General features: G+C 50.7%; 29 non-coding genes across 29 annotated transcripts; 14 read left to right on the plus strand and 15 right to left on the minus strand.

Moving 5' to 3' along the window:
- Window positions 1-190: 190 nt before the first annotated feature.
- trnam-cau (transfer RNA methionine (anticodon CAU)) lies at window positions 191-264 on the minus strand. Its single transcript has one exon. It is a non-coding gene; the product is annotated as a tRNA-Met (tRNA).
- Window positions 265-360: 96 nt separating this feature from the next.
- trnal-cag (transfer RNA leucine (anticodon CAG)) lies at window positions 361-443 on the plus strand. The gene has a single exon. It is a non-coding gene; the product is annotated as a tRNA-Leu (tRNA).
- A 1,205-nt stretch (window positions 444-1,648) lies between these two features.
- trnam-cau (transfer RNA methionine (anticodon CAU)) lies at window positions 1,649-1,722 on the minus strand. The gene has a single exon. It is a non-coding gene; the product is annotated as a tRNA-Met (tRNA).
- Window positions 1,723-1,818: 96 nt separating this feature from the next.
- Window positions 1,819-1,901, plus strand: trnal-cag (transfer RNA leucine (anticodon CAG)). Its single transcript has one exon. It is a non-coding gene; the product is annotated as a tRNA-Leu (tRNA).
- Window positions 1,902-3,106: 1,205 nt separating this feature from the next.
- trnam-cau (transfer RNA methionine (anticodon CAU)) lies at window positions 3,107-3,180 on the minus strand. The gene has a single exon. It is a non-coding gene; the product is annotated as a tRNA-Met (tRNA).
- Window positions 3,181-3,276: 96 nt separating this feature from the next.
- Window positions 3,277-3,359, plus strand: trnal-cag (transfer RNA leucine (anticodon CAG)). The gene has a single exon. It is a non-coding gene; the product is annotated as a tRNA-Leu (tRNA).
- A 1,205-nt stretch (window positions 3,360-4,564) lies between these two features.
- Window positions 4,565-4,638, minus strand: trnam-cau (transfer RNA methionine (anticodon CAU)). The gene has a single exon. It is a non-coding gene; the product is annotated as a tRNA-Met (tRNA).
- Window positions 4,639-4,734: 96 nt separating this feature from the next.
- trnal-cag (transfer RNA leucine (anticodon CAG)) lies at window positions 4,735-4,817 on the plus strand. Its single transcript has one exon. It is a non-coding gene; the product is annotated as a tRNA-Leu (tRNA).
- A 1,205-nt stretch (window positions 4,818-6,022) lies between these two features.
- trnam-cau (transfer RNA methionine (anticodon CAU)) lies at window positions 6,023-6,096 on the minus strand. The gene has a single exon. It is a non-coding gene; the product is annotated as a tRNA-Met (tRNA).
- Window positions 6,097-6,192: 96 nt separating this feature from the next.
- Window positions 6,193-6,275, plus strand: trnal-cag (transfer RNA leucine (anticodon CAG)). The gene has a single exon. It is a non-coding gene; the product is annotated as a tRNA-Leu (tRNA).
- Window positions 6,276-7,480: 1,205 nt separating this feature from the next.
- On the minus strand, window positions 7,481-7,554 carry trnam-cau (transfer RNA methionine (anticodon CAU)). Its single transcript has one exon. It is a non-coding gene; the product is annotated as a tRNA-Met (tRNA).
- A 96-nt stretch (window positions 7,555-7,650) lies between these two features.
- trnal-cag (transfer RNA leucine (anticodon CAG)) lies at window positions 7,651-7,733 on the plus strand. The gene has a single exon. It is a non-coding gene; the product is annotated as a tRNA-Leu (tRNA).
- A 1,375-nt stretch (window positions 7,734-9,108) lies between these two features.
- On the plus strand, window positions 9,109-9,191 carry trnal-cag (transfer RNA leucine (anticodon CAG)). The gene has a single exon. It is a non-coding gene; the product is annotated as a tRNA-Leu (tRNA).
- A 1,205-nt stretch (window positions 9,192-10,396) lies between these two features.
- Window positions 10,397-10,470, minus strand: trnam-cau (transfer RNA methionine (anticodon CAU)). The gene has a single exon. It is a non-coding gene; the product is annotated as a tRNA-Met (tRNA).
- Window positions 10,471-10,566: 96 nt separating this feature from the next.
- trnal-cag (transfer RNA leucine (anticodon CAG)) lies at window positions 10,567-10,649 on the plus strand. The gene has a single exon. It is a non-coding gene; the product is annotated as a tRNA-Leu (tRNA).
- A 1,205-nt stretch (window positions 10,650-11,854) lies between these two features.
- Window positions 11,855-11,928, minus strand: trnam-cau (transfer RNA methionine (anticodon CAU)). The gene has a single exon. It is a non-coding gene; the product is annotated as a tRNA-Met (tRNA).
- A 96-nt stretch (window positions 11,929-12,024) lies between these two features.
- On the plus strand, window positions 12,025-12,107 carry trnal-cag (transfer RNA leucine (anticodon CAG)). The gene has a single exon. It is a non-coding gene; the product is annotated as a tRNA-Leu (tRNA).
- Window positions 12,108-13,312: 1,205 nt separating this feature from the next.
- On the minus strand, window positions 13,313-13,386 carry trnam-cau (transfer RNA methionine (anticodon CAU)). The gene has a single exon. It is a non-coding gene; the product is annotated as a tRNA-Met (tRNA).
- A 96-nt stretch (window positions 13,387-13,482) lies between these two features.
- trnal-cag (transfer RNA leucine (anticodon CAG)) lies at window positions 13,483-13,565 on the plus strand. The gene has a single exon. It is a non-coding gene; the product is annotated as a tRNA-Leu (tRNA).
- A 1,205-nt stretch (window positions 13,566-14,770) lies between these two features.
- trnam-cau (transfer RNA methionine (anticodon CAU)) lies at window positions 14,771-14,844 on the minus strand. The gene has a single exon. It is a non-coding gene; the product is annotated as a tRNA-Met (tRNA).
- A 1,384-nt stretch (window positions 14,845-16,228) lies between these two features.
- trnam-cau (transfer RNA methionine (anticodon CAU)) lies at window positions 16,229-16,302 on the minus strand. The gene has a single exon. It is a non-coding gene; the product is annotated as a tRNA-Met (tRNA).
- Window positions 16,303-17,686: 1,384 nt separating this feature from the next.
- On the minus strand, window positions 17,687-17,760 carry trnam-cau (transfer RNA methionine (anticodon CAU)). Its single transcript has one exon. It is a non-coding gene; the product is annotated as a tRNA-Met (tRNA).
- A 96-nt stretch (window positions 17,761-17,856) lies between these two features.
- Window positions 17,857-17,939, plus strand: trnal-cag (transfer RNA leucine (anticodon CAG)). Its single transcript has one exon. It is a non-coding gene; the product is annotated as a tRNA-Leu (tRNA).
- A 1,205-nt stretch (window positions 17,940-19,144) lies between these two features.
- trnam-cau (transfer RNA methionine (anticodon CAU)) lies at window positions 19,145-19,218 on the minus strand. The gene has a single exon. It is a non-coding gene; the product is annotated as a tRNA-Met (tRNA).
- Window positions 19,219-19,314: 96 nt separating this feature from the next.
- On the plus strand, window positions 19,315-19,397 carry trnal-cag (transfer RNA leucine (anticodon CAG)). Its single transcript has one exon. It is a non-coding gene; the product is annotated as a tRNA-Leu (tRNA).
- Window positions 19,398-20,602: 1,205 nt separating this feature from the next.
- Window positions 20,603-20,676, minus strand: trnam-cau (transfer RNA methionine (anticodon CAU)). The gene has a single exon. It is a non-coding gene; the product is annotated as a tRNA-Met (tRNA).
- A 96-nt stretch (window positions 20,677-20,772) lies between these two features.
- trnal-cag (transfer RNA leucine (anticodon CAG)) lies at window positions 20,773-20,855 on the plus strand. Its single transcript has one exon. It is a non-coding gene; the product is annotated as a tRNA-Leu (tRNA).
- A 1,205-nt stretch (window positions 20,856-22,060) lies between these two features.
- trnam-cau (transfer RNA methionine (anticodon CAU)) lies at window positions 22,061-22,134 on the minus strand. The gene has a single exon. It is a non-coding gene; the product is annotated as a tRNA-Met (tRNA).
- Window positions 22,135-22,230: 96 nt separating this feature from the next.
- On the plus strand, window positions 22,231-22,313 carry trnal-cag (transfer RNA leucine (anticodon CAG)). The gene has a single exon. It is a non-coding gene; the product is annotated as a tRNA-Leu (tRNA).
- The last annotated feature ends 727 nt before the right edge of the window (window positions 22,314-23,040 follow it).

A 23,040-nucleotide genomic window follows, 5' to 3' on the forward strand; every position in this document is an offset into this window, starting at 1 on the left:
AGTTTAGATTCAAGCCTGATAGAACACACCTGATCCAACTAATCATGCCCTTCAGGCTCATTTGAAAACTACATGCCTTGTGTGTTTGAGAAGGGTTGGAACAACACTCTACAGGGCTCGGGCCCTAAAGGAATTTAGTTTGACACCCCTGGTCTAAGCTCTCTCAGTTATCAGAAAAAAAGAACCACCCTGCCCCGTGTGAGGCTCGAACTCACGACCTTCAGATTATGAGACTGACGCGCTGCCTAACTGCGCCAACGAGGCCCGTGGGCTAAAGGGGGCCCGAACAGAGAAAAAGTAGCTTCTAGGTCCCTGGTTTCAGGTGCGGCTCGAACAGGCCATCTCTAGCCAGGCAAGGGTGTCAGGATGGCCGAGCGGTCTAAGGCGCTGCGTTCAGGTCGCAGTCTCCCCTGGAGGCGTGGGTTCGAATCCCACTTCTGACAGACCTATCCTTTGGTTGCAGACAGAGACTTCAGTCTTCTGCTACGTTGGGCCAGCAGGGCGTTAACTTTGACAAAACGACGCATTAGGCAAATGCTAGTATTAATTGGGCAGGCGTTGAAGACAAGGATGAGTTTTTAGACACTTTTTGAAAAGGGTTAAAGCCTCCGCTGCTCGAATTGAGATAGGCAGGCCGATCCACCAGCTGGGAACAGTCCAGGAAAAGGTCCTTGAGAGTGATTTTGTGCCTCTTTGGGATGGCACCACGAGGCATCGTTCACTTGCAGAAAGCAAGCGTAGGTCTGCACCAGCGACTTTAGGTATATTGCTGCAGAGCCAGTGGTTATCTTGTAGGCAAACATCAGTACCTTGAATCTGATGCGAACAGCTATTGGTAGCCAGTGCAAAATTATGAAGAGAGGTGTGACGTGGGCTTTCTTTGGCTCGTTGAAGACCAGTCTCGCTGCTGCATCCTGGATCAGTTGCAGAGGCTTGATAGTACGTGCCGGAAGACCCGCCAAGGGAGCATAGCAGTAGTCCAGTCTGGAGAAAACAAAGAGCTTGGACAAGGAGTTGTGTGGCCTGCTCTGATCGGAAGGGTCTAATCTTCCGAACGTTGTACAAGGCAAATCTTCAGGACCGGGCCAGTGCAGCAATATGGCCTTTGAAACTTCACAAAACCTCAGGAGGACGTGGCCACGTGTTACATGAATATGAGAGGGATGCTATTGCTGCCTTCATGTAGCATTAGCCAGCATGCATGCAGAATTTTGACTTCACTGTAAATAAAAGGATTGCACGGGCCTACACGCAATGTCGCTGGATGAGATTCAGGGAATTTACCTGGAACCTCACAGTTTTCCACAAAGCATCATTTCACCTGCCCTGAAGAGGAGCTGTGGCCTTTTGCCCCCAGGAGACACAGGGAAACCCACACGAAAGGGGACAGAGAACCTCACTCTTTCTTTCTAAGCCACGGGTGTCAAACTCAGTCCCTGGAAGGCCGGAGACCTGCAGAGTTTAGATTCAAGCCTGATAGAACACACCTGATCCAACTAATCATGCCCTTCAGGCTCATTTGAAAACTACATGCCTTGTGTGTTTGAGAAGGGTTGGAACAACACTCTACAGGGCTCGGGCCCTAAAGGAATTTAGTTTGACACCCCTGGTCTAAGCTCTCTCAGTTATCAGAAAAAAAGAACCACCCTGCCCCGTGTGAGGCTCGAACTCACGACCTTCAGATTATGAGACTGACGCGCTGCCTAACTGCGCCAACGAGGCCCGTGGGCTAAAGGGGGCCCGAACAGAGAAAAAGTAGCTTCTAGGTCCCTGGTTTCAGGTGCGGCTCGAACAGGCCATCTCTAGCCAGGCAAGGGTGTCAGGATGGCCGAGCGGTCTAAGGCGCTGCGTTCAGGTCGCAGTCTCCCCTGGAGGCGTGGGTTCGAATCCCACTTCTGACAGACCTATCCTTTGGCTGCAGACAGAGACTTCAGTCTTCTGCTACGTTGGGCCAGCAGGGCGTTAACTTTGACAAAACGACGCATTAGGCAAATGCTAGTATTAATTGGGCAGGCGTTGAAGACAAGGATGAGTTTTTAGACACTTTTTGAAAAGGGTTAAAGCCTCCGCTGCTCGAATTGAGATAGGCAGGCCGATCCACCAGCTGGGAACAGTCCAGGAAAAGGTCCTTGAGAGTGATTTTGTGCCTCTTTGGGATGGCACCACGAGGCATCGTTCACTTGCAGAAAGCAAGCGTAGGTCTGCACCATCGACTTTAGGTATATTGCTGCAGAGCCAGTGGTTATCTTGTAGGCAAACATCAGTACCTTGAATCTGATGCGAACAGCTATTGGTAGCCAGTGCAAAATTATGAAGAGAGGTGTGACGTGGGCTTTCTTTGGCTCGTTGAAGACCAGTCTTGCTGCTGCATCCTGGATCAGTTGCAGAGGCTTGATAGTACGTGCCGGAAGACCCGCCAAGGGAGCATAGCAGTAGTCCAGTCTGGAGAAAACAAAGAGCTTGGACAAGGAGTTGTGTGGCCTGCTCTGATCGGAAGGGTCTAATCTTCCGAACGTTGTACAAGGCAAATCTTCAGGACCGGGCCAGTGCAGCAATATGGCCTTTGAAACTTCACAAAACCTCAGGAGGACGTGGCCACGTGTTACATGAATATGAGAGGGATGCTATTGCTGCCTTCATGTAGCATTAGCCAGCATGCATGCAGAATTTTGACTTCACTGTAAATAAAAGGATTGCACGGGCCTACACGCAATGTCGCTGGATGAGATTCAGGGAATTTACCTGGAACCTCACAGTTTTCCACAAAGCATCATTTCACCTGCCCTGAAGAGGAGCTGTGGCCTTTTGCCCCCAGGAGACACAGGGAAACCCACACGAAAGGGGACAGAGAACCTCACTCTTTCTTTCTAAGCCACGGGTGTCAAACTCAGTCCCTGGAAGGCCGGAGACCTGCAGAGTTTAGATTCAAGCCTGATAGAACACACCTGATCCAACTAATCATGCCCTTCAGGCTCATTTGAAAACTACATGCCTTGTGTGTTTGAGAAGGGTTGGAACAACACTCTACAGGGCTCGGGCCCTAAAGGAATTTAGTTTGACACCCCTGGTCTAAGCTCTCTCAGTTATCAGAAAAAAAGAACCACCCTGCCCCGTGTGAGGCTCGAACTCACGACCTTCAGATTATGAGACTGACGCGCTGCCTAACTGCGCCAACGAGGCCCGTGGGCTAAAGGGGGCCCGAACAGAGAAAAAGTAGCTTCTAGGTCCCTGGTTTCAGGTGCGGCTCGAACAGGCCATCTCTAGCCAGGCAAGGGTGTCAGGATGGCCGAGCGGTCTAAGGCGCTGCGTTCAGGTCGCAGTCTCCCCTGGAGGCGTGGGTTCGAATCCCACTTCTGACAGACCTATACTTTGGCTGCAGACAGAGACTTCAGTCTTCTGCTACGTTGGGCCAGCAGGGCGTTAACTTTGACAAAACGACGCATTAGGCAAATGCTAGTATTAATTGGGCAGGCGTTGAAGACAAGGATGAGTTTTTAGACACTTTTTGAAAAGGGTTAAAGCCTCCGCTGCTCGAATTGAGATAGGCAGGCCGATCCACCAGCTGGGAACAGTCCAGGAAAAGGTCCTTGAGAGTGATTTTGTGCCTCTTTGGGATGGCACCACGAGGCATCGTTCACTTGCAGAAAGCAAGCGTAGGTCTGCACCATCGACTTTAGGTATATTGCTGCAGAGCCAGTGGTTATCTTGTAGGCAAACATCAGTACCTTGAATCTGATGCGAACAGCTATTGGTAGCCAGTGCAAAATTATGAAGAGAGGTGTGACGTGGGCTTTCTTTGGCTCGTTGAAGACCAGTCTCGCTGCTGCATCCTGGATCAGTTGCAGAGGCTTGATAGTACGTGCCGGAAGACCCGCCAAGGGAGCATAGCAGTAGTCCAGTCTGGAGAAAACAAAGAGCTTGGACAAGGAGTTGTGTGGCCTGCTCTGATCGGAAGGGTCTAATCTTCCGAACGTTGTACAAGGCAAATATTCAGGACCGGGCCAGTGCAGCAATATGGCCTTTGAAACTTCACAAAACCTCAGGAGGACGTGGCCACGTGTTACATGAATATGAGAGGGATGCTATTGCTGCCTTCATGTAGCATTAGCCAGCATGCATGCAGAATTTTGACTTCACTGTAAATAAAAGGATTGCACGGGCCTACACGCAATGTCGCTGGATGAGATTCAGGGAATTTACCTGGAACCTCACAGTTTTCCACAAAGCATCATTTCACCTGCCCTGAAGAGGAGCTGTGGCCTTTTGCCCCCAGGAGACACAGGGAAACCCACACGAAAGGGGACAGAGAACCTCACTCTTTCTTTCTAAGCCACGGGTGTCAAACTCAGTCCCTGGAAGGCCGGAGACCTGCAGAGTTTAGATTCAAGCCTGATAGAACACACCTGATCCAACTAATCATGCCCTTCAGGCTCATTTGAAAACTACATGCCTTGTGTGTTTGAGAAGGGTTGGAACAACACTCTACAGGGCTCGGGCCCTAAAGGAATTTAGTTTGACACCCCTGGTCTAAGCTCTCTCAGTTATCAGAAAAAAAGAACCACCCTGCCCCGTGTGAGGCTCGAACTCACGACCTTCAGATTATGAGACTGACGCGCTGCCTAACTGCGCCAACGAGGCCCGTGGGCTAAAGGGGGCCCGAACAGAGAAAAAGTAGCTTCTAGGTCCCTGGTTTCAGGTGCGGCTCGAACAGGCCATCTCTAGCCAGGCAAGGGTGTCAGGATGGCCGAGCGGTCTAAGGCGCTGCGTTCAGGTCGCAGTCTCCCCTGGAGGCGTGGGTTCGAATCCCACTTCTGACAGACCTATCCTTTGGCTGCAGACAGAGACTTCAGTCTTCTGCTACGTTGGGCCAGCAGGGCGTTAACTTTGACAAAACGACGCATTAGGCAAATGCTAGTATTAATTGGGCAGGCGTTGAAGACAAGGATGAGTTTTTAGACACTTTTTGAAAAGGGTTAAAGCCTCCGCTGCTCGAATTGAGATAGGCAGGCCGATCCACCAGCTGGGAACAGTCCAGGAAAAGGTCCTTGAGAGTGATTTTGTGCCTCTTTGGGATGGCACCACGAGGCATCGTTCACTTGCAGAAAGCAAGCGTAGGTCTGCACCAGCGACTTTAGGTATATTGCTGCAGAGCCAGTGGTTATCTTGTAGGCAAACATCAGTACCTTGAATCTGATGCGAACAGCTATTGGTAGCCAGTGCAAAATTATGAAGAGAGGTGTGACGTGGGCTTTCTTTGGCTCGTTGAAGACCAGTCTCGCTGCTGCATCCTGGATCAGTTGCAGAGGCTTGATAGTACGTGCCGGAAGACCCGCCAAGGGAGCATAGCAGTAGTCCAGTCTGGAGAAAACAAAGAGCTTGGACAAGGAGTTGTGTGGCCTGCTCTGATCGGAAGGGTCTAATCTTCCGAACGTTGTACAAGGCAAATCTTCAGGACCGGGCCAGTGCAGCAATATGGCCTTTGAAACTTCACAAAACCTCAGGAGGACGTGGCCACGTGTTACATGAATATGAGAGGGATGCTATTGCTGCCTTCATGTAGCATTAGCCAGCATGCATGCAGAATTTTGACTTCACTGTAAATAAAAGGATTGCACGGGCCTACACGCAATGTCGCTGGATGAGATTCAGGGAATTTACCTGGAACCTCACAGTTTTCCACAAAGCATCATTTCACCTGCCCTGAAGAGGAGCTGTGGCCTTTTGCCCCCAGGAGACACAGGGAAACCCACACGAAAGGGGACAGAGAACCTCACTCTTTCTTTCTAAGCCACGGGTGTCAAACTCAGTCCCTGGAAGGCCGGAGACCTGCAGAGTTTAGATTCAAGCCTGATAGAACACACCTGATCCAACTAATCATGCCCTTCAGGCTCATTTGAAAACTACATGCCTTGTGTGTTTGAGAAGGGTTGGAACAACACTCTACAGGGCTCGGGCCCTAAAGGAATTTAGTTTGACACCCCTGGTCTAAGCTCTCTCAGTTATCAGAAAAAAAGAACCACCCTGCCCCGTGTGAGGCTCGAACTCACGACCTTCAGATTATGAGACTGACGCGCTGCCTAACTGCGCCAACGAGGCCCGTGGGCTAAAGGGGGCCCGAACAGAGAAAAAGTAGCTTCTAGGTCCCTGGTTTCAGGTGCGGCTCGAACAGGCCATCTCTAGCCAGGCAAGGGTGTCAGGATGGCCGAGCGGTCTAAGGCGCTGCGTTCAGGTCGCAGTCTCCCCTGGAGGCGTGGGTTCGAATCCCACTTCTGACAGACCTATCCTTTGGCTGCAGACAGAGACTTCAGTCTTCTGCTACGTTGGGCCAGCAGGGCGTTAACTTTGACAAAACGACGCATTAGGCAAATGCTAGTATTAATTGGGCAGGCGTTGAAGACAAGGATGAGTTTTTAGACACTTTTTGAAAAGGGTTAAAGCCTCCGCTGCTCGAATTGAGATAGGCAGGCCGATCCACCAGCTGGGAACAGTCCAGGAAAAGGTCCTTGAGAGTGATTTTGTGCCTCTTTGGGATGGCACCACGAGGCATCGTTCACTTGCAGAAAGCAAGCGTAGGTCTGCACCATCGACTTTAGGTATATTGCTGCAGAGCCAGTGGTTATCTTGTAGGCAAACATCAGTACCTTGAATCTGATGCGAACAGCTATTGGTAGCCAGTGCAAAATTATGAAGAGAGGTGTGACGTGGGCTTTCTTTGGCTCGTTGAAGACCAGTCTTGCTGCTGCATCCTGGATCAGTTGCAGAGGCTTGATAGTACGTGCCGGAAGACCCGCCAAGGGAGCATAGCAGTAGTCCAGTCTGGAGAAAACAAAGAGCTTGGACAAGGAGTTGTGTGGCCTGCTCTGATCGGAAGGGTCTAATCTTCCGAACGTTGTACAAGGCAAATCTTCAGGACCGGGCCAGTGCAGCAATATGGCCTTTGAAACTTCACAAAACCTCAGGAGGACGTGGCCACGTGTTACATGAATATGAGAGGGATGCTATTGCTGCCTTCATGTAGCATTAGCCAGCATGCATGCAGAATTTTGACTTCACTGTAAATAAAAGGATTGCACGGGCCTACACGCAATGTCGCTGGATGAGATTCAGGGAATTTACCTGGAACCTCACAGTTTTCCACAAAGCATCATTTCACCTGCCCTGAAGAGGAGCTGTGGCCTTTTGCCCCCAGGAGACACAGGGAAACCCACACGAAAGGGGACAGAGAACCTCACTCTTTCTTTCTAAGCCACGGGTGTCAAACTCAGTCCCTGGAAGGCCGGAGACCTGCAGAGTTTAGATTCAAGCCTGATAGAACACACCTGATCCAACTAATCATGCCCTTCAGGCTCATTTGAAAACTACATGCCTTGTGTGTTTGAGAAGGGTTGGAACAACACTCTACAGGGCTCGGGCCCTAAAGGAATTTAGTTTGACACCCCTGGTCTAAGCTCTCTCAGTTATCAGAAAAAAAGAACCACCCTGCCCCGTGTGAGGCTCGAACTCACGACCTTCAGATTATGAGACTGACGCGCTGCCTAACTGCGCCAACGAGGCCCGTGGGCTAAAGGGGGCCCGAACAGAGAAAAAGTAGCTTCTAGGTCCCTGGTTTCAGGTGCGGCTCGAACAGGCCATCTCTAGCCAGGCAAGGGTGTCAGGATGGCCGAGAGGTCTAAGGCGCTGCGTTCAGGTCGCAGTCTCCCCTGGAGGCGTGGGTTCGAATCCCACTTCTGACAGACCTATCCTTTGGCTGCAGACAGAGACTTCAGTCTTCTGCTACGTTGGGCCAGCAGGGCGTTAACTTTGACAAAACGACGCATTAGGCAAATGCTAGTATTAATTGGGCAGGCGTTGAAGACAAGGATGAGTTTTTAGACACTTTTTGAAAAGGGTTAAAGCCTCCGCTGCTCGAATTGAGATAGGCAGGCCGATCCACCAGCTGGGAACAGTCCAGGAAAAGGTCCTTGAGAGTGATTTTGTGCCTCTTTGGGATGGCACCACGAGGCATCGTTCACTTGCAGAAAGCAAGCGTAGGTCTGCACCAGCGACTTTAGGTATATTGCTGCAGAGCCAGTGGTTATCTTGTAGGCAAACATCAGTACCTTGAATCTGATGCGAACAGCTATTGGTGGCCAGTGCAAAATTATGAAGAGAGGTGTGACGTGGGCTTTCTTTGGCTCGTTGAAGACCAGTCTCGCTGCTGCATCCTGGATCAGTTGCAGAGGCTTGATAGTACGTGCCGGAAGACCCGCCAAGGGAGCATAGCAGTAGTCCAGTCTGGAGAAAACAAAGAGCTTGGACAAGGAGTTGTGTGGCCTGCTCTGATCGGAAGGGTCTAATCTTCCGAACGTTGTACAAGGCAAATCTTCAGGACCGGGCCAGTGCAGCAATATGGCCTTTGAAACTTCACAAAACCTCAGGAGGACGTGGCCACGTGTTACATGAATATGAGAGGGATGCTATTGCTGCCTTCATGTAGCATTAGCCAGCATGCATGCAGAATTTTGACTTCACTGTAAATAAAAGGATTGCACGGGCCTACACGCAATGTCGCTGGATGAGATTCAGGGAATTTACCTGGAACCTCACAGTTTTCCACAAAGCATCATTTCACCTGCCCTGAAGAGGAGCTGTGGCCTTTTGCCCCCAGGAGACACAGGGAAACCCACACGAAAGGGGACAGAGAACCTCACTCTTTCTTTCTAAGCCACGGGTGTCAAACTCAGTCCCTGGAAGGCCGGAGACCTGCAGAGTTTAGATTCAAGCCTGATAGAACACACCTGATCCAACTAATCATGCCCTTCAGGCTCATTTGAAAACTACATGCCTTGTGTGTTTGAGAAGGGTTGGAACAACACTCTACAGGGCTCGGGCCCTAAAGGAATTTAGTTTGACACCCCTGGTCTAAGCTCTCTCAGTTATCAGAAAAAAAGAACCACCCTGCCCCGTGTGAGGCTCGAACTCACGACCTTCAGATTATGAGACTGACGCACTGCCTAACTGCGCCAACGAGGCCCGTGGGCTAAAGGGGGCCCGAACAGAGAAAAAGTAGCTTCTAGGTCCCTGGTTTCAGGTGCGGCTCGAACAGGCCATCTCTAGCCAGGCAAGGGTGTCAGGATGGCCGAGCGGTCTAAGGCGCTGCGTTCAGGTCGCAGTCTCCCCTGGAGGCGTGGGTTCGAATCCCACTTCTGACAGACCTATCCTTTGGCTGCAGACAGAGACTTCAGTCTTCTGCTACGTTGGGCCAGCAGGGCGTTAACTTTGACAAAACGACGCATTAGGCAAATGCTAGTATTAATTGGGCAGGCGTTGAAGACAAGGATGAGTTTTTAGACACTTTTTGAAAAGGGTTAAAGCCTCCGCTGCTCGAATTGAGATAGGCAGGCCGATCCACCAGCTGGGAACAGTCCAGGAAAAGGTCCTTGAGAGTGATTTTGTGCCTCTTTGGGATGGCACCACGAGGCATCGTTCACTTGCAGAAAGCAAGCGTAGGTCTGCACCATCGACTTTAGGTATATTGCTGCAGAGCCAGTGGTTATCTTGTAGGCAAACATCAGTACCTTGAATCTGATGCGAACAGCTATTGGTAGCCAGTGCAAAATTATGAAGAGAGGTGTGACGTGGGCTTTCTTTGGCTCGTTGAAGACCAGTCTTGCTGCTGCATCCTGGATCAGTTGCAGAGGCTTGATAGTACGTGCCGGAAGACCCGCCAAGGGAGCATAGCAGTAGTCCAGTCTGGAGAAAACAAAGAGCTTGGACAAGGAGTTGTGTGGCCTGCTCTGATCGGAAGGGTCTAATCTTCCGAACGTTGTACAAGGCAAATCTTCAGGACCGGGCCAGTGCAGCAATATGGCCTTTGAAACTTCACAAAACCTCAGGAGGACGTGGCCACGTGTTACATGAATATGAGAGGGATGCTATTGCTGCCTTCATGTAGCATTAGCCAGCATGCATGCAGAATTTTGACTTCACTGTAAATAAAAGGATTGCACGGGCCTACACGCAATGTCGCTGGATGAGATTCAGGGAATTTACCTGGAACCTCACAGTTTTCCACAAAGCATCATTTCACCTGCCCTGAAGAGGAGCTGTGGCCTTTTGCCCCCAGGAGACACAGGGAAACCCACACGAAAGGGGACAGAGAACCTCACTCTTTCTTTCTAAGCCACGGGTGTCAAACTCAGTCCCTGGAAGGCCGGAGACCTGCAGAGTTTAGATTCAAGCCTGATAGAACACACCTGATCCAACTAATCATGCCCTTCAGGCTCATTTGAAAACTACATGCCTTGTGTGTTTGAGAAGGGTTGGAACAACACTCTACAGGGCTCGGGCCCTAAAGGAATTTAGTTTGACACCCCTGGTCTAAGCTCTCTCAGTTATCAGAAAAAAAGAACCACCCTGCCCCGTGTGAGGCTCGAACTCACGACCTTCAGATTATGAGACTGACGCGCTGCCTAACTGCGCCAACGAGGCCCGTGGGCTAAAGGGGGCCCGAACAGAGAAAAAGTAGCTTCTAGGTCCCTGGTTTCAGGTGCGGCTCGAACAGGCCATCTCTAGCCAGGCAAGGGTGTCAGGATGGCCGAGAGGTCTAAGGCGCTGCGTTCAGGTCGCAGTCTCCCCTGGAGGCGTGGGTTCGAATCCCACTTCTGACAGACCTATCCTTTGGCTGCAGACAGAGACTTCAGTCTTCTGCTACGTTGGGCCAGCAGGGCGTTAACTTTGACAAAACGACGCATTAGGCAAATGCTAGTATTAATTGGGCAGGCGTTGAAGACAAGGATGAGTTTTTAGACACTTTTTGAAAAGGGTTAAAGCCTCCGCTGCTCGAATTGAGATAGGCAGGCCGATCCACCAGCTGGGAACAGTCCAGGAAAAGGTCCTTGAGAGTGATTTTGTGCCTCTTTGGGATGGCACCACGAGGCATCGTTCACTTGCAGAAAGCAAGCGTAGGTCTGCACCAGCGACTTTAGGTATATTGCTGCAGAGCCAGTGGTTATCTTGTAGGCAAACATCAGTACCTTGAATCTGATGCGAACAGCTATTGGTAGCCAGTGCAAAATTATGAAGAGAGGTGTGACGTGGGCTTTCTTTGGCTCGTTGAAGACCAGTCTCGCTGCTGCATCCTGGATCAGTTGCAGAGGCTTGATAGTACGTGCCGGAAGACCCGCCAAGGGAGCATAGCAGTAGTCCAGTCTGGAGAAAACAAAGAGCTTGGACAAGGAGTTGTGTGGCCTGCTCTGATCGGAAGGGTCTAATCTTCCGAACGTTGTACAAGGCAAATCTTCAGGACCGGGCCAGTGCAGCAATATGGCCTTTGAAACTTCACAAAACCTCAGGAGGACGTGGCCACGTGTTACATGAATATGAGAGGGATGCTATTGCTGCCTTCATGTAGCATTAGCCAGCATGCATGCAGAATTTTGACTTCACTGTAAATAAAAGGATTGCACGGGCCTACACGCAATGTCGCTGGATGAGATTCAGGGAATTTACCTGGAACCTCACAGTTTTCCACAAAGCATCATTTCACCTGCCCTGAAGAGGAGCTGTGGCCTTTTGCCCCCAGGAGACACAGGGAAACCCACACGAAAGGGGACAGAGAACCTCACTCTTTCTTTCTAAGCCACGGGTGTCAAACTCAGTCCCTGGAAGGCCGGAGACCTGCAGAGTTTAGATTCAAGCCTGATAGAACACACCTGATCCAACTAATCATGCCCTTCAGGCTCATTTGAAAACTACATGCCTTGTGTGTTTGAGAAGGGTTGGAACAACACTCTACAGGGCTCGGGCCCTAAAGGAATTTAGTTTGACACCCCTGGTCTAAGCTCTCTCAGTTATCAGAAAAAAAGAACCACCCTGCCCCGTGTGAGGCTCGAACTCACGACCTTCAGATTATGAGACTGACGCGCTGCCTAACTGCGCCAACGAGGCCCGTGGGCTAAAGGGGGCCCGAACAGAGAAAAAGTAGCTTCTAGGTCCCTGGTTTCAGGTGCGGCTCGAACAGGCCATCTCTAGCCAGGCAAGGGTGTCAGGATGGCCGAGAGGTCTAAGGCGCTGCGTTCAGGTCGCAGTCTCCCCTGGAGGCGTGGGTTCGAATCCCACTTCTGACAGACCTATCCTTTGGCTGCAGACAGAGACTTCAGTCTTCTGCTACGTTGGGCCAGCAGGGCGTTAACTTTGACAAAACGACGCATTAGGCAAATGCTAGTATTAATTGGGCAGGCGTTGAAGACAAGGATGAGTTTTTAGACACTTTTTGAAAAGGGTTAAAGCCTCCGCTGCTCGAATTGAGATAGGCAGGCCGATCCACCAGCTGGGAACAGTCCAGGAAAAGGTCCTTGAGAGTGATTTTGTGCCTCTTTGGGATGGCACCACGAGGCATCGTTCACTTGCAGAAAGCAAGCGTAGGTCTGCACCAGCGACTTTAGGTATATTGCTGCAGAGCCAGTGGTTATCTTGTAGGCAAACATCAGTACCTTGAATCTGATGCGAACAGCTATTGGTAGCCAGTGCAAAATTATGAAGAGAGGTGTGACGTGGGCTTTCTTTGGCTCGTTGAAGACCAGTCTCGCTGCTGCATCCTGGATCAGTTGCAGAGGCTTGATAGTACGTGCCGGAAGACCCGCCAAGGGAGCATAGCAGTAGTCCAGTCTGGAGAAAACAAAGAGCTTGGACAAGGAGTTGTGTGGCCTGCTCTGATCGGAAGGGTCTAATCTTCCGAACGTTGTACAAGGCAAATCTTCAGGACCGGGCCAGTGCAGCAATATGGCCTTTGAAACTTCACAAAACCTCAGGAGGACGTGGCCACGTGTTACATGAATATGAGAGGGATGCTATTGCTGCCTTCATGTAGCATTAGCCAGCATGCATGCAGAATTTTGACTTCACTGTAAATAAAAGGATTGCACGGGCCTACACGCAATGTCGCTGGATGAGATTCAGGGAATTTACCTGGAACCTCACAGTTTTCCACAAAGCATCATTTCACCTGCCCTGAAGAGGAGCTGTGGCCTTTTGCCCCCAGGAGACACAGGGAAACCCACACGAAAGGGGACAGAGAACCTCACTCTTTCTTTCTAAGCCACGGGTGTCAAACTCAGTCCCTGGAAGGCCGGAGACCTGCAGAGTTTAGATTCAAGCCTGATAGAACACACCTGATCCAACTAATCATGCCCTTCAGGCTCATTTGAAAACTACATGCCTTGTGTGTTTGAGAAGGGTTGGAACAACACTCTACAGGGCTCGGGCCCTAAAGGAATTTAGTTTGACACCCCTGGTCTAAGCTCTCTCAGTTATCAGAAAAAAAGAACCACCCTGCCCCGTGTGAGGCTCGAACTCACGACCTTCAGATTATGAGACTGACGCGCTGCCTAACTGCGCCAACGAGGCCCGTGGGCTAAAGGGGGCCCGAACAGAGAAAAAGTAGCTTCTAGGTCCCTGGTTTCAGGTGCGGCTCGAACAGGCCATCTCTAGCCAGGCAAGGGTGTCAGGATGGCCGAGCGGTCTAAGGCGCTGCGTTCAGGTCGCAGTCTCCCCTGGAGGCGTGGGTTCGAATCCCACTTCTGACAGACCTATCCTTTGGCTGCAGACAGAGACTTCAGTCTTCTGCTACGTTGGGCCAGCAGGGCGTTAACTTTGACAAAACGACGCATTAGGCAAATGCTAGTATTAATTGGGCAGGCGTTGAAGACAAGGATGAGTTTTTAGACACTTTTTGAAAAGGGTTAAAGCCTCCGCTGCTCGAATTGAGATAGGCAGGCCGATCCACCAGCTGGGAACAGTCCAGGAAAAGGTCCTTGAGAGTGATTTTGTGCCTCTTTGGGATGGCACCACGAGGCATCGTTCACTTGCAGAAAGCAAGCGTAGGTCTGCACCAGCGACTTTAGGTATATTGCTGCAGAGCCAGTGGTTATCTTGTAGGCAAACATCAGTACCTTGAATCTGATGCGAACAGCTATTGGTAGCCAGTGCAAAATTATGAAGAGAGGTGTGACGTGGGCTTTCTTTGGCTCGTTGAAGACCAGTCTCGCTGCTGCATCCTGGATCAGTTGCAGAGGCTTGATAGTACGTGCCGGAAGACCCGCCAAGGGAGCATAGCAGTAGTCCAGTCTGGAGAAAACAAAGAGCTTGGACAAGGAGTTGTGTGGCCTGCTCTGATCGGAAGGGTCTAATCTTCCGAACGTTGTACAAGGCAAATCTTCAGGACCGGGCCAGTGCAGCAATATGGCCTTTGAAACTTCACAAAACCTCAGGAGGACGTGGCCACGTGTTACATGAATATGAGAGGGATGCTATTGCTGCCTTCATGTAGCATTAGCCAGCATGCATGCAGAATTTTGACTTCACTGTAAATAAAAGGATTGCACGGGCCTACACGCAATGTCGCTGGATGAGATTCAGGGAATTTACCTGGAACCTCACAGTTTTCCACAAAGCATCATTTCACCTGCCCTGAAGAGGAGCTGTGGCCTTTTGCCCCCAGGAGACACAGGGAAACCCACACGAAAGGGGACAGAGAACCTCACTCTTTCTTTCTAAGCCACGGGTGTCAAACTCAGTCCCTGGAAGGCCGGAGACCTGCAGAGTTTAGATTCAAGCCTGATAGAACACACCTGATCCAACTAATCATGCCCTTCAGGCTCATTTGAAAACTACATGCCTTGTGTGTTTGAGAAGGGTTGGAACAACACTCTACAGGGCTCGGGCCCTAAAGGAATTTAGTTTGACACCCCTGGTCTAAGCTCTCTCAGTTATCAGAAAAAAAGAACCACCCTGCCCCGTGTGAGGCTCGAACTCACGACCTTCAGATTATGAGACTGACGCGCTGCCTAACTGCGCCAACGAGGCCCGTGGGCTAAAGGGGGCCCGAACAGAGAAAAAGTAGCTTCTAGGTCCCTGGTTTCAGGTGCGGCTCGAACAGGCCATCTCTAGCCAGGCAAGGGTGTCAGGATGGCCGAGCGGTCTGAGGCGCTGCGTTCAGGTCGCAGTCTCCCCTGGAGGCGTGGGTTCGAATCCCACTTCTGACAGACCTATCCTTTGGCTGCAGACAGAGACTTCAGTCTTCTGCTACGTTGGGCCAGCAGGGCGTTAACTTTGACAAAACGACGCATTAGGCAAATGCTAGTATTAATTGGGCAGGCGTTGAAGACAAGGATGAGTTTTTAGACACTTTTTGAAAAGGGTTAAAGCCTCCGCTGCTCGAATTGAGATAGGCAGGCCGATCCACCAGCTGGGAACAGTCCAGGAAAAGGTCCTTGAGAGTGATTTTGTGCCTCTTTGGGATGGCACCACGAGGCATCGTTCACTTGCAGAAAGCAAGCGTAGGTCTGCACCAGCGACTTTAGGTATATTGCTGCAGAGCCAGTGGTTATCTTGTAGGCAAACATCAGTACCTTGAATCTGATGCGAACAGCTATTGGTAGCCAGTGCAAAATTATGAAGAGAGGTGTGACGTGGGCTTTCTTTGGCTCGTTGAAGACCAGTCTTGCTGCTGCATCCTGGATCAGTTGCAGAGGCTTGATAGTACGTGCCGGAAGACCCGCCAAGGGAGCATAGCAGTAGTCCAGTCTGGAGAAAACAAAGAGCTTGGACAAGGAGTTGTGTGGCCTGCTCTGATCGGAAGGGTCTAATCTTCCGAACGTTGTACAAGGCAAATCTTCAGGACCGGGCCAGTGCAGCAATATGGCCTTTGAAACTTCACAAAACCTCAGGAGGACGTGGCCACGTGTTACATGAATATGAGAGGGATGCTATTGCTGCCTTCATGTAGCATTAGCCAGCATGCATGCAGAATTTTGACTTCACTGTAAATAAAAGGATTGCACGGGCCTACACGCAATGTCGCTGGATGAGATTCAGGGAATTTACCTGGAACCTCACAGTTTTCCACAAAGCATCATTTCACCTGCCCTGAAGAGGAGCTGTGGCCTTTTGCCCCCAGGAGACACAGGGAAACCCACACGAAAGGGGACAGAGAACCTCACTCTTTCTTTCTAAGCCACGGGTGTCAAACTCAGTCCCTGGAAGGCCGGAGACCTGCAGAGTTTAGATTCAAGCTTGATAGAACACACCTGATCCAACTAATCATGCCCTTCAGGCTCATTTGAAAACTACATGCCTTGTGTGTTTGAGAAGGGTTGGAACAACACTCTACAGGGCTCGGGCCCTAAAGGAATTTAGTTTGACACCCCTGGTCTAAGCTCTCTCAGTTATCAGAAAAAAAGAACCACCCTGCCCCGTGTGAGGCTCGAACTCACGACCTTCAGATTATGAGACTGACGCGCTGCCTAACTGCGCCAACGAGGCCCGTGGGCTAAAGGGGGCCCGAACAGAGAAAAAGTAGCTTCTAGGTCCCTGGTTTCAGGTGCGGCTCGAACAGGCCATCTCTAGCCAGGCAAGGGTGTCAGGATGGCCGAGAGGTCTAAGGCGCTGCGTTCAGGTCGCAGTCTCCCCTGGATGCGTGGGTTCGAATCCCACTTCTGACAGACCTATCCTTTGGCTGCAGACAGAGACTTCAGTCTTCTGCTACGTTGGGCCAGCAGGGCGTTAACTTTGACAAAACGACGCATTAGGCAAATGCTAGTATTAATTGGGCAGGCGTTGAAGACAAGGATGAGTTTTTAGACACTTTTTGAAAAGGGTTAAAGCCTCCGCTGCTCGAATTGAGATAGGCAGGCCGATCCACCAGCTGGGAACAGTCCAGGAAAAGGTCCTTGAGAGTGATTTTGTGCCTCTTTGGGATGGCACCACGAGGCATCGTTCACTTGCAGAAAGCAAGCGTAGGTCTGCACCAGCGACTTTAGGTATATTGCTGCAGAGCCAGTGGTTATCTTGTAGGCAAACATCAGTACCTTGAATCTGATGCGAACAGCTATTGGTAGCCAGTGCAAAATTATGAAGAGAGGTGTGACGTGGGCTTTCTTTGGCTCGTTGAAGACCAGTCTCGCTGCTGCATCCTGGATCAGTTGCAGAGGCTTGATAGTACGTGCCGGAAGACCCGCCAAGGGAGCATAGCAGTAGTCCAGTCTGGAGAAAACAAAGAGCTTGGACAAGGAGTTGTGTGGCCTGCTCTGATCGGAAGGGTCTAATCTTCCGAACGTTGTACAAGGCAAATCTTCAGGACCGGGCCAGTGCAGCAATATGGCCTTTGAAACTTCACAAAACCTCAGGAGGACGTGGCCACGTGTTACATGAATATGAGAGGGATGCTATTGCTGCCTTCATGTAGCATTAGCCAGCATGCATGCAGAATTTTGACTTCACTGTAAATAAAAGGATTGCATGGGCCTACACGCAATGTCGCTGGATGAGATTCAGGGAATTTACCTGGAACCTCACAGTTTTCCACAAAGCATCATTTCACCTGCCCTGAAGAGGAGCTGTGGCCTTTTGCCCCCAGGAGACACAGGGAAACCCACACGAAAGGGGACAGAGAACCTCACTCTTTCTTTCTAAGCCACGGGTGTCAAACTCAGTCCCTGGAAGGCCGGAGACCTGCAGAGTTTAGATTCAAGCCTGATAGAACACACCTGATCCAACTAATCATGCCCTTCAGGCTCATTTGAAAACTACATGCCTTGTGTGTTTGAGAAGGGTTGGAACAACACTCTACAGGGCTCGGGCCCTAAAGGAATTTAGTTTGACACCCCTGGTCTAAGCTCTCTCAGTTATCAGAAAAAAAGAACCACCCTGCCCCGTGTGAGGCTCGAACTCACGACCTTCAGATTATGAGACTGACGCGCTGCCTAACTGCGCCAACGAGGCCCGTGGGCTAAAGGGGGCCCGAACAGAGAAAAAGTAGCTTCTAGGTCCCTGGTTTCAGGTGCGGCTCGAACAGGCCATCTCTAGCCAGGCAAGGGTGTCAGGATGGCCGAGCGGTCTAAGGCGCTGCGTTCAGGTCGCAGTCTCCCCTGGAGGCGTGGGTTCGAATCCCACTTCTGACAGACCTATACTTTGGCTGCAGACAGAGACTTCAGTCTTCTGCTACGTTGGGCCAGCAGGGCGTTAACTTTGACAAAACGACGCATTAGGCAAATGCTAGTATTAATTGGGCAGGCGTTGAAGACAAGGATGAGTTTTTAGACACTTTTTGAAAAGGGTTAAAGCCTCCGCTGCTCGAATTGAGATAGGCAGGCCGATCCACCAGCTGGGAACAGTCCAGGAAAAGGTCCTTGAGAGTGATTTTGTGCCTCTTTGGGATGGCACCACGAGGCATCGTTCACTTGCAGAAAGCAAGCGTAGGTCTGCACCATCGACTTTAGGTATATTGCTGCAGAGCCAGTGGTTATCTTGTAGGCAAACATCAGTACCTTGAATCTGATGCGAACAGCTATTGGTAGCCAGTGCAAAATTATGAAGAGAGGTGTGACGTGGGCTTTCTTTGGCTCGTTGAAGACCAGTCTCGCTGCTGCATCCTGGATCAGTTGCAGAGGCTTGATAGTACGTGCCGGAAGACCCGCCAAGGGAGCATAGCAGTAGTCCAGTCTGGAGAAAACAAAGAGCTTGGACAAGGAGTTGTGTGGCCTGCTCTGATCGGAAGGGTCTAATCTTCCGAACGTTGTACAAGGCAAATATTCAGGACCGGGCCAGTGCAGCAATATGGCCTTTGAAACTTCACAAAACCTCAGGAGGACGTGGCCACGTGTTACATGAATATGAGAGGGATGCTATTGCTGCCTTCATGTAGCATTAGCCAGCATGCATGCAGAATTTTGACTTCACTGTAAATAAAAGGATTGCACGGGCCTACACGCAATGTCGCTGGATGAGATTCAGGGAATTTACCTGGAACCTCACAGTTTTCCACAAAGCATCATTTCACCTGCCCTGAAGAGGAGCTGTGGCCTTTTGCCCCCAGGAGACACAGGGAAACCCACACGAAAGGGGACAGAGAACCTCACTCTTTCTTTCTAAGCCACGGGTGTCAAACTCAGTCCCTGGAAGGCCGGAGACCTGCAGAGTTTAGATTCAAGCCTGATAGAACACACCTGATCCAACTAATCATGCCCTTCAGGCTCATTTGAAAACTACATGCCTTGTGTGTTTGAGAAGGGTTGGAACAACACTCTACAGGGCTCGGGCCCTAAAGGAATTTAGTTTGACACCCCTGGTCTAAGCTCTCTCAGTTATCAGAAAAAAAGAACCACCCTGCCCCGTGTGAGGCTCGAACTCACGACCTTCAGATTATGAGACTGACGCGCTGCCTAACTGCGCCAACGAGGCCCGTGGGCTAAAGGGGGCCCGAACAGAGAAAAAGTAGCTTCTAGGTCCCTGGTTTCAGGTGCGGCTCGAACAGGCCATCTCTAGCCAGGCAAGGGTGTCAGGATGGCCGAGCGGTCTAAGGCGCTGCGTTCAGGTCGCAGTCTCCCCTGGAGGCGTGGGTTCGAATCCCACTTCTGACAGACCTATCCTTTGGCTGCAGACAGAGACTTCAGTCTTCTGCTACGTTGGGCCAGCAGGGCGTTAACTTTGACAAAACGACGCATTAGGCAAATGCTAGTATTAATTGGGCAGGCGTTGAAGACAAGGATGAGTTTTTAGACACTTTTTGAAAAGGGTTAAAGCCTCCGCTGCTCGAATTGAGATAGGCAGGCCGATCCACCAGCTGGGAACAGTCCAGGAAAAGGTCCTTGAGAGTGATTTTGTGCCTCTTTGGGATGGCACCACGAGGCATCGTTCACTTGCAGAAAGCAAGCGTAGGTCTGCACCAGCGACTTTAGGTATATTGCTGCAGAGCCAGTGGTTATCTTGTAGGCAAACATCAGTACCTTGAATCTGATGCGAACAGCTATTGGTAGCCAGTGCAAAATTATGAAGAGAGGTGTGACGTGGGCTTTCTTTGGCTCGTTGAAGACCAGTCTCGCTGCTGCATCCTGGATCAGTTGCAGAGGCTTGATAGTACGTGCCGGAAGACCCGCCAAGGGAGCATAGCAGTAGTCCAGTCTGGAGAAAACAAAGAGCTTGGACAAGGAGTTGTGTGGCCTGCTCTGATCGGAAGGGTCTAATCTTCCGAACGTTGTACAAGGCAAATCTTCAGGACCGGGCCAGTGCAGCAATATGGCCTTTGAAACTTCACAAAACCTCAGGAGGACGTGGCCACGTGTTACATGAATATGAGAGGGATGCTATTGCTGCCTTCATGTAGCATTAGCCAGCATGCATGCAGAATTTTGACTTCACTGTAAATAAAAGGATTGCACGGGCCTACATGCAATGTCGCTGGATGAGATTCAGGGAATTTACCTGGAACCTCACAGTTTTCCACAAAGCATCATTTCACCTGCCCTGAAGAGGAGCTGTGGCCTTTTGCCCCCAGGAGACACAGGGAAACCCACACGAAAGGGGACAGAGAACCTCACTCTTTCTTTCTAAGCCACGGGTGTCAAACTCAGTCCCTGGAAGGCCGGAGACCTGCAGAGTTTAGATTCAAGCCTGATAGAACACACCTGATCCAACTAATCATGCCCTTCAGGCTCATTTGAAAACTACATGCCTTGTGTGTTTGAGAAGGGTTGGAACAACACTCTACAGGGCTCGGGCCCTAAAGGAATTTAGTTTGACACCCCTGGTCTAAGCTCTCTCAGTTATCAGAAAAAAAGAACCACCCTGCCCCGTGTGAGGCTCGAACTCACGACCTTCAGATTATGAGACTGACGCGCTGCCTAACTGCGCCAACGAGGCCCGTGGGCTAAAGGGGGCCCGAACAGAGAAAAAGTAGCTTCTAGGTCCCTGGTTTCAGGTGCGGCTCGAACAGGCCATCTCTAGCCAGGCAAGGGTGTCAGGATGGCCGAGCGGTCTAAGGCGCTGCGTTCAGGTCGCAGTCTCCCCTGGAGGCGTGGGTTCGAATCCCACTTCTGACAGACCTATCCTTTGGCTGCAGACAGAGACTTCAGTCTTCTGCTACGTTGGGCCAGCAGGGCGTTAACTTTGACAAAACGACGCATTAGGCAAATGCTAGTATTAATTGGGCAGGCGTTGAAGACAAGGATGAGTTTTTAGACACTTTTTGAAAAGGGTTAAAGCCTCCGCTGCTCGAATTGAGATAGGCAGGCCGATCCACCAGCTGGGAACAGTCCAGGAAAAGGTCCTTGAGAGTGATTTTGTGCCTCTTTGGGATGGCACCACGAGGCATCGTTCACTTGCAGAAAGCAAGCGTAGGTCTGCACCAGCGACTTTAGGTATATTGCTGCAGAGCCAGTGGTTATCTTGTAGGCAAACATCAGTACCTTGAATCTGATGCGAACAGCTATTGGTAGCCAGTGCAAAATTATGAAGAGAGGTGTGACGTGGGCTTTCTTTGGCTCGTTGAAGACCAGTCTCGCTGCTGCATCCTGGATCAGTTGCAGAGGCTTGATAGTACGTGCCGGAAGACCCGCCAAGGGAGCATAGCAGTAGTCCAGTCTGGAGAAAACAAAGAGCTTGGACAAGGAGTTGTGTGGCCTGCTCTGATCGGAAGGGTCTAATCTTCCGAACGTTGTACAAGGCAAATCTTCAGGACCGGGCCAGTGCAGCAATATGGCCTTTGAAACTTCACAAAACCTCAGGAGGACGTGGCCACGTGTTACATGAATATGAGAGGGATGCTATTGCTGCCTTCATGTAGCATTAGCCAGCATGCATGCAGAATTTTGACTTCACTGTAAATAAAAGGATTGCACGGGCCTACACGCAATGTCGCTGGATGAGATTCAGGGAATTTACCTGGAACCTCACAGTTTTCCACAAAGCATCATTTCACCTGCCCTGAAGAGGAGCTGTGGCCTTTTGCCCCCAGGAGACACAGGGAAACCCACACGAAAGGGGACAGAGAACCTCACTCTTTCTTTCTAAGCCACGGGTGTCAAACTCAGTCCCTGGAAGGCCGGAGACCTGCAGAGTTTAGATTCAAGCCTGATAGAACACACCTGATCCAACTAATCATGCCCTTCAGGCTCATTTGAAAACTACATGCCTTGTGTGTTTGAGAAGGGTTGGAACAACACTCTACAGGGCTCGGGCCCTAAAGGAATTTAGTTTGACACCCCTGGTCTAAGCTCTCTCAGTTATCAGAAAAAAAGAACCACCCTGCCCCGTGTGAGGCTCGAACTCACGACCTTCAGATTATGAGACTGACGCGCTGCCTAACTGCGCCAACGAGGCCCGTGGGCTAAAGGGGGCCCGAACAGAGAAAAAGTAGCTTCTAGGTCCCTGGTTTCAGGTGCGGCTCGAACAGGCCATCTCTAGCCAGGCAAGGGTGTCAGGATGGCCGAGCGGTCTAAGGCGCTGCGTTCAGGTCGCAGTCTCCCCTGGAGGCGTGGGTTCGAATCCCACTTCTGACAGACCTATCCTTTGGCTGCAGACAGAGACTTCAGTCTTCTGCTACGTTGGGCCAGCAGGGCGTTAACTTTGACAAAACGACGCATTAGGCAAATGCTAGTATTAATTGGGCAGGCGTTGAAGACAAGGATGAGTTTTTAGACACTTTTTGAAAAGGGTTAAAGCCTCCGCTGCTCGAATTGAGATAGGCAGGCCGATCCACCAGCTGGGAACAGTCCAGGAAAAGGTCCTTGAGAGTGATTTTGTGCCTCTTTGGGATGGCACCACGAGGCATCGTTCACTTGCAGAAAGCAAGCGTAGGTCTGCACCAGCGACTTTAGGTATATTGCTGCAGAGCCAGTGGTTATCTTGTAGGCAAACATCAGTACCTTGAATCTGATGCGAACAGCTATTGGTAGCCAGTGCAAAATTATGAAGAGAGGTGTGACGTGGGCTTTCTTTGGCTCGTTGAAGACCAGTCTCGCTGCTGCATCCTGGATCAGTTGCAGAGGCTTGATAGTACGTGCCGGAAGACCCGCCAAGGGAGCATAGCAGTAGTCCAGTCTGGAGAAAACAAAGAGCTTGGACAAGGAGTTGTGTGGCCTGCTCTGATCGGAAGGGTCTAATCTTCCGAACGTTGTACAAGGCAAATCTTCAGGACCGGGCCAGTGCAGCAATATGGCCTTTGAAACTTCACAAAACCTCAGGAGGACGTGGCCACGTGTTACATGAATATGAGAGGGATGCTAT

The sequence above is a fragment of the Carassius gibelio genome, chromosome A4, assembly GCF_023724105.1.
Source record: "Carassius gibelio isolate Cgi1373 ecotype wild population from Czech Republic chromosome A4, carGib1.2-hapl.c, whole genome shotgun sequence".
Lineage (NCBI taxonomy): Eukaryota > Metazoa > Chordata > Actinopteri > Cypriniformes > Cyprinidae > Carassius > Carassius gibelio.